General features: G+C 38.7%; 1 long non-coding RNA gene across 8 annotated transcripts in view; it reads left to right on the forward strand.

The window, feature by feature from the left end:
• The window catches only part of LOC102118671 (uncharacterized), a 135,803-nt gene that overhangs the window by 98,882 nt on the left and 19,105 nt on the right, over positions 1 to 17,816 (forward strand). For 7 of the 8 annotated variants that reach the window (XR_012426502.1, XR_012426496.1, XR_012426503.1 and 4 more), the window contains 4 exons: positions 378 to 603; positions 6,672 to 6,867; positions 13,085 to 13,111; positions 13,631 to 13,732. This is a non-coding gene — a long non-coding RNA (uncharacterized lncRNA). The remainder of the gene's footprint in view (positions 1 to 377; positions 604 to 6,671; positions 6,868 to 13,084; positions 13,112 to 13,630; positions 13,733 to 17,816) is intronic. The other variant, XR_012426504.1, reaches the window with a different exon arrangement.

Consider the following 17,816-nt stretch of genomic DNA (forward strand, 5'->3'; position numbering starts at 1 on the left):
CTAATTTTTTTCTTCTTTAATATGGCAACTTTTAAAAGACAGTGCAACTTTAAAAATAGCAAATATTATCACATTGTGAGGAAGGAAAGTTTTTATAATGTACTAAGAGGTCCAAGTCACATGATGCTCACTGCCTAGTTTTTGTAAGCACTTTATAAATGCTGAGTGCAGGTGTTCACATGCCTAATGCCTACCCTTTACCAGGCGATATCAAACTCCTGTTTCTACTCCACGTGTTTCTCATGTCCTTTGAATACTCCACATTTTATAATTGAAATCTAGGACAACCCTGTGAGTTGAGAAAGAAAAAATTAATTTTTTTTTTTTGTTTAACATAAAATAAACATAGGTGATTTCTTTCTTTTGTCATTTCCCAGATAGGCTAGGTTCTGAGACCTCGTTGCATCTTAGCAGGAGGCCGGTGGGGAAGAATCTGGGGATGGATAGAAAACTGGCAGAGCTCATTCCCAAAGGAGAGTGTCAATCACATAACTTCTGCTGTCACCAAGAAAGTGGGACCAAGTCAGCCCTAATTCAGAGATGGTTCTAGGTGACCCACCAAATGTTTGTGTTGGACTGACCAGTTTATGCTGTTCTCTGCAGGTATGTGATAGGGTCCAGGCTGGGGAAGGAGCATTGTAAGAATTCCACTGGGTATAAAAACCAATACCAAGCAGTAGGGATTTGGGGGAAAAGTCTAAAACCAGTATTAGAACTTAAGCACACATCAGAACACTTCAGCATTAATCCAGACCCTGGAGTAAAGCAGTCAGTGGCGGGATTGGTTATAAACTGACCACACGCTGGGCTTCCCAGACGCCTCTGTGCGGTGTAGAGCAGCAAGACAGATTCCAGATTGCTGACTTTTTCATATTTATTGTAAATATTTTCCTGGTTTGTTATTATCTTGATATTTTGATTCACACACATATCAATTTTGAGTTAATCTCATTGTATGATGTTCAATTTTTTTTTCTGAGCTTATTGGTTTGGAAAGATCTACTCCACCAATAAGTCAAATCATTCATTTATAGTTTACATTAGTTTTTTTCTACACTTAATTATTTTAGTCATCTGAAATTTAATTTTAATGTATGGCACAAGGTGAGAATCTAGATATATTCTCTATCCTTAAGTAATTAATCACTCCCCTGCACCAACCATTAAAGAAAGATTTTAGTTAAAAAGTAACTTGTCTTGCCTACCTTTGCATCATAAATGCCTACACCTAATATTGTGTCTGATCTATAGCAGTTGCTCAATTAAACATTTGTTGAGTAAATGTATGTTTATTGAACCTGTTGCCTACCCCTGGCATCTAACATGGTGGAAAATTCATCTGAAATGACAGAAAGCCTTGGGTAATGACAAATCCCCGAGGATTCCTGTGTCACAGCTGACTAACTGATACATATGTGCAATTGTTTCTTTTGGAGACGGAGCTTTAAATCAAAAGAGCGTAATGATTATGCTTAGGAAAGAAAAAACTAACATTCGAAACAGTAGTCAGATGCTAGGAATTAATGCCTACCATCAAAGTCTCACAGGCTGCTTCCAAGTGAGACAAGCTTCTCAAAGTCATGACACCTGGGGTCTGTGGATCCCTGCCCTGCCACATTGCCGTCCTCCAGCATTGCTTCCACCTGTCCCTCCCTGGCCAGCTTGCCTTGGCGGTTGTACTGAGGGAGAAGTGTTTCTACCATTCCTTGCCTCTAATAACACTTACTGATTACCTATGGTTGTTCTCTGTTTCTGGAATAAAGAACATTTTTATACTTTATGTTTAAGGCAGTGTTGTAGATATAGCCTGTAAGAGTAAGATAAATTCTCCATTCACCACCTGTGACTTGGTTTCCCTAAGCCACAGTTTACTTATCAGCAAAATGGAAGGTAATACCAGCTAACATTTCTGTACCATCTATTCTGTGCCTGGCACTGCTCAAAGTGCCACATACCTATTAAATTATTTAGTACGCATTAACTCTTTGAAGTAAGCACCATTTTTAGACCCATTTACAGACAGCAAAATGGAGGCATGATGAAGTAATTGCCTTGCCTAAGGGTTACAATCCAGGCCCTCTGGCTCTGAAGTCCCTGCTCCTAACCACAGTATTAAGGTGTCTCCGAGGCATCATAACTAGCAGCTGCCTCAGAGAGTTGATGTGACATTGAGACACCATATGCAGGATACCCGGTGAGCATTTGATGCATGTTTGCTCTGTAACAGGAAACAGCCCCCGGCTCACTGATCTTACCTTCCATAGGGAATACAGATGCTCAGACAGTCACTTCCAGCAAAGAGACAAAGGTGATAGGAGAAGAGACAAAGGTGATAGGAGAGGAAGAAGTCCAGGAGGCTGGAGACCACGTGACAGGGTCCCCAATCAGAACTGGGGGAAAGGAAAGGCTTCTCAGAGGGAATATTAGTTGTATTAAAGCCAAATTAAAGCATGTTCCTTTTCCTGTGAAAATCTCAGGGGTTTATTTCCCTCCACAGGACCTGTTTGTTTTGCTTCCCCTTCCCCCATTCCCTTCACCTACTCTCTGCCCTTCACCTTTTCCAGAATTCTTGGGGAAACAGGATGTGCCCAAGCAATCCAATCATGTATATGCATTCCACAAACACTGGTGGGTGGAGAAGGCATTCCACAAACACTGGTGGGTGGGGAAGCACCACAAGAGATATTAGTTGAGTTACACCCACGTGCTGTAAGCTGAGGAAGAGATGATTGAAGGGAAAAAGGATTAAACGTTTTCAGGGACATTCAGAATGTCACATTTTACAAGATGATGTTTACTTAGTTACCTCTAGTATTAGCCTGGATGGGTCTCACGATTTTTTTTCCAAAAGCAGCTGAATCTGAGCATGGTTCCTCAAGTTACATGAATTCTGAGTAAATGTGTGTATACACATCTGAAATGATACCCCTTTGGCTTACTCATAATGTTTGTTGAATGTAATATACTGAGAGACCTTTGGGGTCATTTAGTTCAACTTCCAACTCATAAAGACTTTCCTTTTAGCAGAAAGGCAATTTATCTAGTTTATCCATTTTCTCTTAAATAATTGCAGTGATGTGAAGCTCACCATGCCTCAACACAGCCATTTTGATGGTTGTATAGCTATAATTCTGAAAGTCTTGACTTACATTGACCTAAGTCCGTTGACCTTTGTTCTGTCCTCTGCAGGGAGACAGACACAAAAACAAGCAAACATGTTTTTCTTGTAAATTCAGACAACTTCCTGGTTTCTCTTTGTTCTTTGGATGAAATAATGTCAGTTGTTGAGGGTCTTATTCATATTCCAGTGGGCAAGCTCTTCTAAGTACATTATCTAAACATTTATTTTTACATATTAATCCATTTGTTTATTTTAAGAATGTTGTTGCCAAGAAACTTTTGAATAATCTGAGAAAATTGAGCATATGATACTACAAATTACTTTTAAAAACAGAACCACCCAATAACAGCTAAGCATAAAACAAAACATATCTATGAGAAATGTATTTTTAACTATTGCTTTATAAATTGTGTTTATTTCAACTTACTTGGTATAAAGATGACACCCTAGAACATGACAATAATTTAAATAATAAGATCAAATATGACTTCACTAATAGGATTCAAGAGGAATCTCTTATAAACATATTTCCTTTCCAAATGCACCTGTTTGCTTTCAAACTCGTTTTTTAAACAATAGGAATAACAATGATAGATACAAAATAACACTTAAGGTTTATTATAATTTTTATGTTACCTTTTTAGATTAAGATAGGCTTTTTTAACTGGCAGATACATTTAATAATCTTTTGTAAGAAGGTTGTTTTCATATTCCATATAATACATTTTCATATTAACATTTCAAATTAGAAAAGGAAAATTAAAAAGTTGCCATTAGAAATAAAATCTGTCTTTTAGAAATATGAAAAATCACATAAAAACACTTTGCTGTGTTTAAGACAATTCTGGTTTAACATTTTGGCAGTAACATTCTCTCCCCTTTCATACCTACCTATTCACCAAAAGGCTGTGATATTACTTTTATTTGGTCTTAGTTATTTTGTTTTGGGATTTTTCCATTCATTCAGATGTAATGCATGGCATAATTTATGATTTATGTGATAGAGGCTCAGATTTAATCCATGAGGATTTTCATATAAGGGTGTGCTCAGTGATATGTTTGAAGTTATGCTATTGAATTCAAATAACATGGTTAGTTCTCAGAAATATTAATTTGATTTTAATATCCTGCCTCCCCGCCCCAGGTTATGTTTGGTTTCTTACCTTAGGAAAATCCTAAGTGAATTTAATTAACTCATATTTTGAAAGTTTGTACATTTAGCTTTGCAAGGCAGAGATTTTGCAAATATGCAAAGCAAAGCCGTACACTTACATTTAATCATTTTCCTATAACCTCATTGATCTGACTTTATATTTCAGTTATAATAATGCAGAATATACAATTTTAAAACAAATTAATATTTCCAAGCACTATATTTACCTGTGATGATGAATCCACTGTGTTGTTTTCATCTTTTAACTTTTGGGATATTAAAATAAAATAGCATTTCTTCTCTGCTTCATAAGGTAATTATTGTAGCATCTGTTGAAAATACATTTTGGCTCTCAGGGACTTTTCAGTCTTAGGACAAATTCTGTGCTTTCTTAAGTATCTGTATTGTTATGCTCCTTTTGTTTTGTTGTTTGAGAGGAAAATGAAGATCTGTGACATCATTTATTCTGGAAACAAGCACAAGTGTGTTTAACAAGAAAAATCAAGGATGTAACTTTTGTCCCACTGGTTTGAAAATCCAAAATCTTCTTTGCAAATAGAGCCATTCATTGGGTACAACTGGATCAAAAGTAACAAGTTTTTGTCTGAGTCTTTAGCCTAAAACCTCCCCTACCCTCTTCCAGATTAACTCTGTTGTGCCTGGATTAACCTCTAAGAATCCTGGTATTGTTTCTCTTCATTACACTTATCCCCATGTCTCCTATTGTCTTTGCTTTTCATTAGGGGGAATAAACAGTAGACGGTTTAAGCCATGATAAGCTTCTCCAGCTTGGAGTATTTATTTGAGCTTCATATTTGACACTTGTTTCCCCTTTCAATGTAAACATTCATTTTGAATCCAATAACCTTGTCAATGGAAATTGTGAATGCTAAGGGCTGGGCAGGCCGTGTGAGCAAATACCAGTGAAGTCTCATTAGTTGTACGGAACCTAGGACCAGATATGACAGTTCTGGACCTGAATTAATGGTCCTTTGACCCATTTTGCTGTAAACATATAAGAAAGAGTCTAGCATTTGGGACCCATATCCATTTTAATAGAATTAAAACAAGAACAGTACGTCCCTAGAGCTTGTCAACAACAGAGTTATTCATAATACACTATTCTTTCACTTTATATCAAATCTTTTTAACAGATTGGAATATTACATGCATTTAACATAAATTTGTTGGCAGGGAAATGGACTAAAAGAGGCAAACAGAACTGAATGCTGACTGTGGATAGAAAAACATTTTATTCTGATCTCCAGTTATTGTTTCAATTAAGACAGCTTTTTTAACCTTGTCCCAGTGGAAATTTGACATTGATTAGAAAGGCCATGACCATAAACCTCTGAACTAAATTCTGGGGAAGGATGAGTGATATTATTTTTCTCTGAAATGGCATGAAAAAAATCGATGGTGGTAGCATTCGACGGTGTCACAATTTGATTTACTAGCTGACCTCTTGGCCAATCAATGACTGTTTAAAATCCAAGAACACTTCATTGGCTTCATCAGACAAGCTTTGCTCTCCTATTTACAATGTGAATTTAATCCTGGCATGAGTTTAGAACCCCCAAACACTCGTCACTCTGTCTAAGTAAAAATATTTACAAAACTGGAATCTTGAGATCATGGATTATCAACAATTTTTCATTTTTTAGGAACTTCTATTCCATTCTTTCGATAACAGTGCAGACCAGTTAGAGCTTTTACTTCACCTCTCTGAAAATGATTCTCAAATGCAAATCTATAGTCAGGTTCAAAAGGTAAGGACTCAGGTGGTTTTCTAGGAAGGAAAGAGAGTTGTTCTTCTCACTATTATTTGTACTACTTGGTAATCCAAAAAGAAAGGAATGTTCCTATGTTCTTTTCCCCGATATGTAAATTTTGACTTTGTCACTTTTATTTTAAAGAAATTCAGTGTTTGGGGCGAGGGTTAGAACCAGCTACATAATTTGTGGGGCCCAGTGCCATTTGCTCAAAAAATTTTAAGGATTTCAAGATAGCAACAGCAGAACCAAGCCCAGAGCCCTTCTAAAGGTGGAAACTCTTTGTGACAACCCAGATCAAGGGCTCATGAAGCCAGCCCTGGCAGGGGCAAAATCCTAGTGTTATTCAGTGGTATTTGCTTAGGGGGTTGATGAATGCCTGGTTCTACCTCAAATCCTCATGACTTCTCCTTAGGAGACTCCTGAGGGAGTTACAGACATAAGGAGACAATGGGAGAGAAATAAATTGGGTATACCATTCGATTATTAGCTGTACTTGTACGCAAAATCTGCAGAGCACTTTAGCAAGCATGGCTGGAGAATGGTGCCTGACCTAAAGCCACAAATATCCTCTTCACTACACTGAGCCCAAACTCAGTTTTGGGGTCTCCTGGCTCTGTTTCAGGCTGACCTACCATGAGGGTGGAGAGGATGAAAGGGTCCAGGCAGCAGAAACAGCATAGGGAGCGCGCAGGGAGACCTGAGGCTTGGGAAGCATCCCTGGTCGAACAGAAGCAAGAAGAAGGAAAAAGGACACGTATTTATAAGCGTGATGTCTGCACACACAGCAGCCTCACCCGTGACGTGACGGGTCACGAAATGTGAGTGACCATGTGAACTCGCTAATCCTTCTGCACAGGGTGGGGCTGGGGGAGATAATGGGGCAGAAAATCAATAATTTCTGTGAAACATTTTTCCAATTAAAGGATATCTTGACTCTATAAAAATAACTTGTGTTCTCTGAAGAAACTATTTTAGAATTTTTTAAACAGAAAAGTTATATCTCCTGTTGCCTCACGAGTCAGATATAAGTGATGTTGACATTTTGGGGTGTTTCTTTTCTGACCCTTTTCCCATGCATTTACAATCCTATATTTAAGTTAATAAAAGTTGAGATTATGTTATGTTTAGCCTGTTCCTTTGGCTGAACAACATAGTATAGATGTCTTTCCACGCCAGCTAATATTTATCTGTCTTTATTTTACATTAACTTTTATTTATGTATTTATTTATTTATTTTTGAGATGGAGTTTGGCTCCATCGCCCTGGTGGGAGTGCAGTGGCATGATATTGGCTGCCTGCAACCTCTGCCTTCTGGGTTCAAGCAATTCACCAGTCTCAGCCTCAGCCTCCTGAGTAGCTGGAACACAGGCATGCACAACCATGCCTGGCTAATTTTTTTTTTTCATATTTTCAGTAGAAATGGGCTTTCACCATGTTGGCTAGTCTGGTCTTGAACTGCTGACCTGAAGTGATTCACCTGCCTTGGCCTCCCAAAGTGCTGGGTTTACAGGGGGGTGAGCCACACTGCACCAGGTCTACATCTTTATTTTAAATGGCTACCTAGTATTTCTTCATAGACATTTCTTTAAATCTTTATTTCTGGCAGGGAAATATCACACACTGGGGCCTGCCGGGGCGGGGAGTGAGGGGAGGGAGAGCATCAGGACAGATAGCTAATGCATGCAGGACTTAATACCTAGGAAATGGGTTAATAAGCATGGCAAAGTCCCATGCTACTTGGGAGGCTGAGATGAGAGACTCGCTTGAGCGTGGGAAGTTGAGGTTACAGTAAGCTATGATCGTGCCACTGCACTCCAGCCTGGGCAACAGAGCAAGACCCTGTCTCAAAAGAAAAAAGGAAGCAAGCCATGTGGACTAACACGCATTTAATGTAAGGGTCTACCTCTAAAACAATGGTCAATGACCATCATTATTTAAACTCATTATAGAACATGAGTACTATTCAACAAATACTACTTTCAACAGCACAGTTCTATGAAGGGAATTGGCTACCTAGGATCAAAGGAGAAGAAAACATATTTTTGGCATTAAAATAGGAGAAAAAAATATTTTAAATAATATGCCTTGGAAAGATACGTTGTAATGGGCGTGTGTGTGTGTGTGTGTGTGTGTGTGTGTGTGTGTCCATAAGTGTATTTCGTGTATTATGTTGAATTGGCAGAAATAGATTATATTGGGCCAAGCGTGGTGGCTCATGCCTGTAAGCCCAGCACTTTGGGAAGCCAAGGCAGGCAAATCACTTGAGACCAGGAGTTTGAGACCAGTCTGGCCAACATGGTAAACTCTGTCTCTACTAAAAATACAAAAATTAGCCGGGCATGGTAGTGGGTGTCTGTAATTCCAGCTACTTGGGAGGCTGAGGCATGAGGATTGCCTGAGCCCAGAAGGTGGAAGTTGCAGTGAGCTGAGATCATGCCACTGCACTCCAGCCTGGGTGATAAAACAAGACTCCGTCAGAAAGAAAGAAAAGAAAAAAGAAAAGAAAGAAAGGAAGGAAGGAAGGAAGGAAGGAAGGAAGGAAGGAAGGGGAAGAGAGAGAGAGAGGGAGGGAGGGAGGAAGGAAGGAAGGGGAAGAAAGAAAGAGAGGGAGGGAGGGAGGGAAAGAGAGAGGAAGGAAGGGAAAGAGAGAGGAAGGAAGGATGGAAAGAAAAAGAGAAAGGAAGGAAGGAAAGAGGAAGGAAGGAAGGAAGGAAAGAAGAAAGAGAGAGAAAGGAGAGAGAGAGAAAGCAAACAAGCAAGCAGAAGAAAGGAAGGAAGAAAGGAGCAGAATATGTTGAAGGACTGAAATTAGAAAGACACTTGGAAGGGTCAGGAGGATTCAGGCACGAAAGGAAGAGTCTACCCAGTTCTGACTCCTCTGTGACCACAGAAGGATCTAGGATGAAATAGGGCAGGTTTATGCTTAGTACAGAGGCTGAAGTCGTGTTGCAGAGGAGAGGAGAGGAAACACATGGAGGCCCCATTCCTGAGAGCATGTTGGTTTTGTGCTAGCCTGCCATTTCTTTCTTTGGTGGGATGATTAGACTGAATTTAAAGAAAATATTTGTGAATACATATTGCTGTCCTTTCTTTCAACTCACCATTGCTTTATAGGAGAAAATTTCATAGGAATTGGGGAAGGATAAACAATATAATCAAGGAAGGGGAAAGAATATAATCAACATCTACTTTTAGGTTAATTATCCCAAATTCTTCTTCAAACTCTGGTATATTTTCCACTTCTCTTTGGAAATGTTAATATCTCTGACTAGCATGTCAAAAAGTGGTAAAAAGAACAGTTTGACCTAATCGGTCTCATTTTGCACAGTAAAGAAATCTCAAAGGAGAATGTTTAATTTATTACCTTTGTGAAAAACAAAGCTCTGAATTATAGATTATAATTATTTTTATGTGATTCTTTTCCAAAGGTTTTAAAGATGTATTTGCTTTGTGTCTCTATTCAGAAAATTTTTGAAGATAAAATTGAGCTATTTTTGTTAAATTATTGAATATAGAACTTTATGGCTTAGATGGTTACACGATGCTATAGCACAGATTGTTTTGAAATCTGTTTATTTATTTAGTACATAGAAATGTGTCATAGACAGCATATGAAGCTTTTAAGTTGGAATCAAGAGGAATTCTAGCCCAGTTTTCATAATGCAAGGGTGGTAGTCAGAAGGATCCTTGGTGGTGGATATAAAGATCATAGAGGTTGAAATATGAGTCATGGCTCTCACTTGGGAAATGATCAGAACAAGGTGGCTGAGCAGAGGTCACACAGCTTGTGACCATCAAAGATGGTCTTTTAAGTTTAAATTTATGGGGAGGGGACATCATACCAGCAGCAGCCATCCACCAGCCACTGGCATCTACTCAGTGGTGAACAGTTGGCCGCCTACATGGTGAGAGTCACTGGCCTGACCACACCACAGTACGGTGACTTGGGTTCCTGCAGAGACATCCTCCATTCCCAGCTTTCCCCCAAACGTTTGCAACTTGCTTAGTGGAGAGGGGGTCTCTAGCCTCCTGCTTGGAGGTCATTGAGCTCTTACCCCACCTGGCAGTGTAGATGGACCAGGTGGAGGTACTGAAGTGAGGGTGGGGACTAAGGAGCTATTACTGCTATGTGGAAATACTTGCTTCTCCCAGATCCAGCTTTAACAATTTTCTCCTGGTGATGTTAATAGCAGCTCCTACACAAAGAAGATGTCAGAGTTTATCTTTTGAGGAGACAAAATAATAAGAATAGTTTTACCAAAGAATGAAATATCACATAATGTCTGCATTTTACCATTAATTTGAGTGCATTTTTGGAAAACTGGATGTAACAAAAACCGAGGACATTTTTGGAAATTGTATGTTTTCTAGTCACTTTGTGTGAATTTTTATATAAGCATTGTTTTATGAGTTATATAAAATGTTATAAAATAAAATAATGGGTCAATAAATGTTAGCCATTACTGAGTATAGGATTTAAAAATATATTTTTTCTTTTTTCCTCTAAATTCAATATTAAACTATTACTATGAAATTATAGACCTATGAAGTATTTATTAACAACCTGAAGTTATATTGGTAAGTTATAATTGGCATCCTGGGTACTTTGGAGTACTGTATCTTTATTTGTGTTACATTTTCTTATGACAGTATTTTGTTATTTTTTTCATGGTATCTTTGTGTTATGGCTGGGCAGAAAGTTCTGTTAGAGCAGAGCCTTTCTCTTCGTTTTCACACTCCACCTTGAAATGTCTCTGATGGAAGACGCTTCAAGGTTAAGGCTGTATCTGTGCCTCCTGCAACTTCCCAGAGAGTTTAGCTGGCGCCCTGCAGCCTGCAAAATAAAAATAAAAATAAAGCTTTATTTTATTTACTGACTGAATTAGATAATTAGGTTGTATATTTGAATGGGCCACACAAAATGGTTTACTATCCCAGCAGTGCAGAGGTGATGTTAAATTCCAGAGAAACATATATTTTAAGTGTTTAGTTAACTGGAGTCACTACAATGTATTATGACCCACACCAGGAAATCTTTGATTACTTAGACAACTCTTAGGAGATATATAACACTTTATAGATTGATTATTCCTACCTTCTATATTTCTGTTGCTTTTACATACAGATCATTAGGCAGAAATAGCTCTTGCTTCAGACCTACGTAAATCTTTCAATGGCACACTGAGGCAGTCTGGTTTAAAATGTTACACCACAATATTAAATGGAATTACCTTCTAGGGTATGAAGTGAGAAATAAATTATTTGGGGAAATCTAATCAATGATGCTATAAAAATTAATTGCAAAACACTGGGCTCATTTAACTTTTGTTCTATAAAAATAGTCAATGAAGAAAAATATGGTTAATGCTAGTGTAGGATAAATACGTCAATAATTGTCAGGCAATATGTAATACTGAGTCTCAAAGATCTAAAAGAAAGAGGCTCGGGTTTACTTTTATGGACAATTGTAAATGTGGAATCATTTTACATGATGATAACCTAAATTAATATTTTTGCTACACTCCTTTTGTATTTTTCCCAATTTTTATTATGAAAATTTTCAGATACAGCAAAGTTAAAGGAATTTTTAGGTGAGAATCCATATACTCACCACTTCCATGCTACCATTAACATTTAACTAAACTTTTTCATGTCTATCCATTCTTCCAACCTTCTATCCAGCAATTAATTATCATTTGTTTTCAGTGCATTTGAAAGTAAATTGCAGACATCATTAAAATTCCTACTAAATATTGAAGTATGCCTATCACAAATTAAAATTTTGCATTTACTTGTATTCTTTTCCTGTAAAACTTATGTGAAATGAATTGCACAAATTGAAAGTGTACACTCTCTAAATTTCAGCACAATCTCACTTTTCTAACCCAATGCTCTACCAGGATACAGAAACTTAACACCACCCTAGAAAGTTCCTCAAGCCTTTCCCAGTGAGTCTTCAATCCACTTTCTAAGGGGCAAGCACTCCTCTGATTTTCTTCCCCTCTCATGATTATTTTTTTCTCCTCCAGAATCTTCTATCAATACACTGTTTGCTTTTGTGCGGTGCTTCTTTCACTGGGCATGAGGTCTTTGAGATTCATCCCTGTCGTTGCCTGTATCAATAGTTCATTCCTTTTTATTGCTCAGTAGTATTCCATTGTATGACTATACTACAGATTTTTATTTTTATTATTATTTTAAAAATTTAATTTAATTTAATTTTAAGTTCCAGGATACATGTGCAGAACGTGCAGGTTTGTTACGTAGGTAAACATGTGCCATGGTGGTTTGCTGCACCTATCAACCCATCACCTAGGTATTAAGCCCAGCATGCATTAGCTATTTATCGTGATGCTCTCCCTCCCTCCAACCCTGAACAGACCCCAGTGTGTGTTGTTCCCCTCCCTGTGTCCACGTGTTCTCATTGTTCAGCTCCCACTTATAAGTGAGAACATGTGTTGTTTGGTTTTCTGTTCTTGTGTTAGTTTGCTGAGGACAATGGCTTCCAGCTTCATCCATGTCCCTGCAAGAAACATGATCTCATTGCTTTCTATGGGTGCACAGTATTCCATGGTGTATATGTACTACATTTTAGTACATTATTTATTTAGTACTTTATCTATTCTATCATTGATGGGCATTTGGGCTGATTCAATGTCTCGGCTATTGTGAAGAGTGCCACAATGAAAATACGCATGCATGTATCTCTATGATAGGAAGATTTATATCCCTTTGGATATATACCCAGTAATGGGATTGCTGGGTCAAATGGTATTCTGCCTCTAGGTCTTTGAGGAATCGCCACATTGTCTTGCACAATAGTTGAACTAATTTACATTCCTAGCAACAGTGTAGAAGCGTTCCTGTTTCTCCACAGCCTTGCCAGCATCACTACAGATTTTTAAATCTGTTCTCCCATTCATGGACATGTGGGCTCTTTCCAATTTGGGGGCTATCATGGATAAAGCTGCTATGAAAATGTGTCCAAGTCTCTTCGTAAACTGATATTTTCATTTCTCTTTGGTAAATCCCTAGGAATTGACCTGCTAGATCACTGTCTAGGTATGTATTTAGTAGGTTTTTTTTTTTCCTTAAGTACTTTACATATTTTAACACACTTGTTTCTCAAAACACAAATTGCAAGATGGATACTATTATCATCCTCATTTTACCGCTGAGAAAACAAAACTGCAGAAATTTTATAAACACACAGGTAATAAGTGATGAGGACAATGCTTGAACCTAATAAATTAAGTTCCAAAATCCATGCTTTTAACACGTGATAATTAAATAGTGGGAAATCAATCTGGAGATACACCCAAAAGGCAGATCATTAAAAATTCATTAAAAGTCTTGCAAATTAGGTTAAGGAATTTAGACTCTGTCTTCCTAGGGGAGCCTCCTAAGTTACTCATGTCCCTGTTTGCTTTTGACATTACCAGTGCAGGGGATTGAGAAACCTGATCTTAACTGTGCTTTAGAAAGATGACCACATTCCTAGTTTGTGGAGGAGGATAGAAAACATGAAGTTTAGTGGAGTTTTAATTACATTAGAATTAAATACTTTATTCAATTATTCAGCACAGAATTACTGAGAATCTGCCAGGTGGAAGAAAGTGCCCAGGAACTGGAAATCCAGCACTGAACGGAAGGACATCCCTCATGGAGCTTGCATTTTAGGAGGTAAGAACAATAGCAAACAAGCAAACAAAAATATATATAGCCTGTCAAGTGGTAACACATATTTGGAGAATAGTAAAATAAGTAAAGAGAAAGAGGAAGTGTCGCAAGGGGCAGGAGCGGGTATGATTTTACTGAGTGACTGGGAAAAGCCTCTAGTAGGAGAGATTTGTACAGCACCTGAGGAACTGAAGGAGGGAGTTTCGCAGATGCCTGGAGAGTGCTCGTGTGCAAGAGGAAACAGCATGTGCACTGGTCCTGGGGGTGATGGGTTTGGCATTCAAGGATCAGAGTGAGGAAGGGAGGGGAGGAGATGAAGTCACTCTCAATGTGACCATTAAAACAAAAACATGTTCCATTGTAGAATAGTTGTTGTTAACAACCATGGATGGTTTTAACAGTTTTATCTATCGTGGGGCTACTGTGTGGGGAGAGTAAGAAAAGATGCGTGGATATTTATGTTGGTGTGAATTTGGCTTCCGCCTCTCCCTCTGGTGTTGTTAAGATGAAATGACGAGTGGTGAAAGTAACAGAGAGTGTATGACTTGCAAAATACAGTCATGCATCACTTAATGACAGGGACCCATTCTGAGAAATGCATCATTAGGTGATTTAGTCATTTTGTGAACATGACAGAGGACTTAACGCAAACCTGGTGATATAGCCTACTGCACACATTGGCTGTACGGTATGGCCTATGGCTCCTAGGTTACAAACCTGGACGGCATGTTACCTTAAGAAATGCTGTAGGCAACTGTAACACAATGGTAAGTATTTGTATATCTAAACACAGAAAAGATACGTTTTTGTAATCTGGTTGAAACATTGCTGTCTTATACACGGTTCAGCATTGACTGAAGCATCCTTACACAGTACATGACCGTATCTATGTATTTATGAATTTCCTATCATTTACTAGCAATCTATCATAGTCCAGGTATAGCCTCAGTTCTTTGCTCTTTTTGAGGGCAGTCTGTGCTTGCAGGACTAATCTACTGAAATCAAGCCCCTCATGCTGCCCATCTTGGCATAGTTTTCCAGTGCGATACTTACAATTGCAGACACACATTTGTGGGCTCACAGGTTGCTTGGGTGCTTCACCGTCTTCATTTCTGGCTACAAACATAACTACACGTGCTTCTTGAATAAATGGAGAAAAAGTCCTCAGCAGGAACTGGTCTTTTCAGGTCCTCTGCCATCGTCTTATCAAATCTCTCTTCGGTATTTGCATCGACTTTGTCTTGTGCCGCTGTATCCTGGAAAGAACTTTCTGGGAGCAATCATCTGGTTGATATTTACAAGGGTTTTTATTTTGGAGACTAACTACGCTCTTCACTTTGATATACGGCCACTCGTCCTGTGATCTAACTTCAGGAGCACATTTCAGGGGAAGATAGCACACCGAGAAGGGTGGTCCTTTCACAGGAAACATACCCTAGCACCAGAATAGCACTAACCATGCCCTTTATCCATTTCAAAGCCTCAGACTAAGTCACAGCAAATATTTGGTTATGTCATAAGATACTGCAATTTTTACAGGAAATATATTTAAGTCATTTCATTTCCCCCCTTTTTCTTCACATTCTGCCTTTTTTCTTTTTTCTCTGATTTTATGGAGGTATAATTGCTATTAAAAACTGCACATAATGTATACAATTTGGTGAGTTTGGACATATGTGTACACTGGTGCTAACATATAATCCAGCAATTCCATGTTCTGCTTTTTCTATTGAAGTAAACTTTAAGCATGATTCCTATTCTGTAAGTTATTAGATTTTTACAATCTAATAAATTAAAAAATACTCTCATCTCCATAGCTAAGGTATAGGGGATGCCTCCTGAAGGTCGGTTTATCAATGTAATTGTAGGTTTAATGTTTTCATGTGCTCTGTACTGTGCAGCTAGATGGTGAAAAGAATTTTGGGGGAAAACTCGAGTCCAGATTAAATAGTTGAATCCTGAGAGTCTATGTTTGAGTGAGGTGATCCTGATATGTAGTAGCTTTCAGTGTGACACGTTTCAGAAAGGAAACAGTATTGTCGTTCTCTTTTTTTTTTTTTTTGCACTGAAAATATTTGCAATACATCTTCTATAATTATTGCTTCTTCATACTAACTGATCTGCAGAACATTTCCAGTGTGAACCTGTTTTCACTCATATTTCACTTTGAGCGCAAATGGCTCCTCTCACTCCTGCAGTTTTCTCCAGGCTCTTTTTCTCATCTGCGTTCACATCTACCTTTCCGCTGGAGGTGATGGCTTGAAACACCGCCATCTGTTTTTGTCAGTGGAAGAACGCACATCGCAGGTGTATGAGGCAAGGATGCTGAGGCTCAGAGGCTCTTGCAGCCTAGACGCCCGGATCCATTCCCAGATGCAGGACCGTGGAGTGTGGCCGACTGTTGTCCTCAAAAAATGTCACTCTAGCAGCAGGTTGGGGTGGAGCACAGGTGGCTCAGTGGCTGTTAGATGTTTTCTCTTCCATTCTCTTCTGGAAAGTGGTGATTACCCCCAAAGAAGTTAGCTAACTGCTGCACTGGCTCCCAGGGTGCCTCTTGCCTTCACACAGAATATCCAGGGTGTGAGCGTCATGATTTAGTGAGCACAATAACTCAGCATCTTTCTGTGCTGCCCGAGGAAACTACTGAGATGGAGCACAAAATGTTGACTTAATCCACAGAGAAACAGCTCTATCAAAGAGAAGTAAACAGTCCCCCAGGATGGAGAAGGGGAAGCCGTCGGCAGCTTCCAAGGCAAGTGTGCCCTTTGTTTCCTTTTCCCCTCGCTGGGAAGTCCTGTAAGGGAAGAAAAAGGGATCCTATATTTTTATCTTGTTTTGTTTGTTGGTTTGTTTTTGAGATGGAGTCTCACTCTGTTGCTCAGGCTGGAGTGCAGTGGTGCGATCTCGGCTCACTGCAACCTCTGCCCCCCGGGTTCAAGTGATTCTCCTGCCTCAGCCTCCCGAGTAGCTGGGATTACAAACACCTGCCACCGCGCCAGGCTAATTTTTATATTTTTAGTAGCGACGGGGTTTCACCATGTTGGCCAGACTGATCTCGAACTCCTGACCCCAGGTAATCCATCCGCCTCAGCCTCTCAAAGTGCTGGATTACAGGCATGAGCCACCGCGCCGGGCCATATCTTATGTTCTTAAAGTCCCCTCTCTTTCAGTAAATCAACACAGAGCAGAGGTCAGGAAATAAGATATGTTTAATTTTCTTGCTAATTTTCTTGCTGTTTTCAGGGAGAAATATGTGTTTGTGCAGACGTAGCTCACCCAGATTACCGCAGGGCACTAGTTACATGAGAAGCAAGGCGAACACCATCTAGTTTCTTGTTCACTATTTTTCTTTCCATAGAAGTCTTACATTTATGTGAAAAAACACAAAAAAATCCATCTTATGAAATGAAAGAAATTAACTTCAAAATCTGAATTTTAATTTTTCTAGAGATTTAAAAGTTTGAATTTCACCCATTGCAAAGTCTTATTTCTCTGATGTCAACACAGTGGACTTGAACGTGATGTAGCAGATGCAGAGAAGATATTTTTTTCCTGACATTGTAAACACCACATGAATGATTTGTATATAATTTCAATTTAAAAACTAATGACAATGTTTAGAAATAAGAATAATTTATGTCCCTTCCTTTTTTATTCCTAGATTTTGTGTTTTATTTATCACTACATTTTGACCAGAGTGCATTAAAACAGTCATTGAAAAAATAAATGGGCAGTTCTCCCATTTATCATCTCATTTGTAATCACTGTACAGTAGGCTGTATCATATCCTGTGTTTAGTTACATTCTTTAAACTCATCTTTTTTTTTTTTTTCCCCTCATGTTTTAGATTTTTTTTGCCCGTGAAACTGTAGCCTGCTTTGCAGGCTGGTCTGATTCTTACCTTTTCGTTCATCTGCTTATTTTAGCTGCATTGCTCTTTTCCTCAGCATGCATGGGGTATAACGTCCCACTCCTCCGCCATTAATCATTAAACAAATACCTTGGGGAAAAACTAGAAAAAATGGTGGGAAAATGAGTTTAATTCTGGAGTTTTCTCCTTCATGTTTTAAGTGAACTTCAGTAAAAC

This window comes from Macaca fascicularis, chromosome 17 (genome assembly GCF_037993035.2).
Source record: "Macaca fascicularis isolate 582-1 chromosome 17, T2T-MFA8v1.1".
NCBI classification, from domain to species: Eukaryota; Metazoa; Chordata; class Mammalia; order Primates; family Cercopithecidae; genus Macaca; species Macaca fascicularis.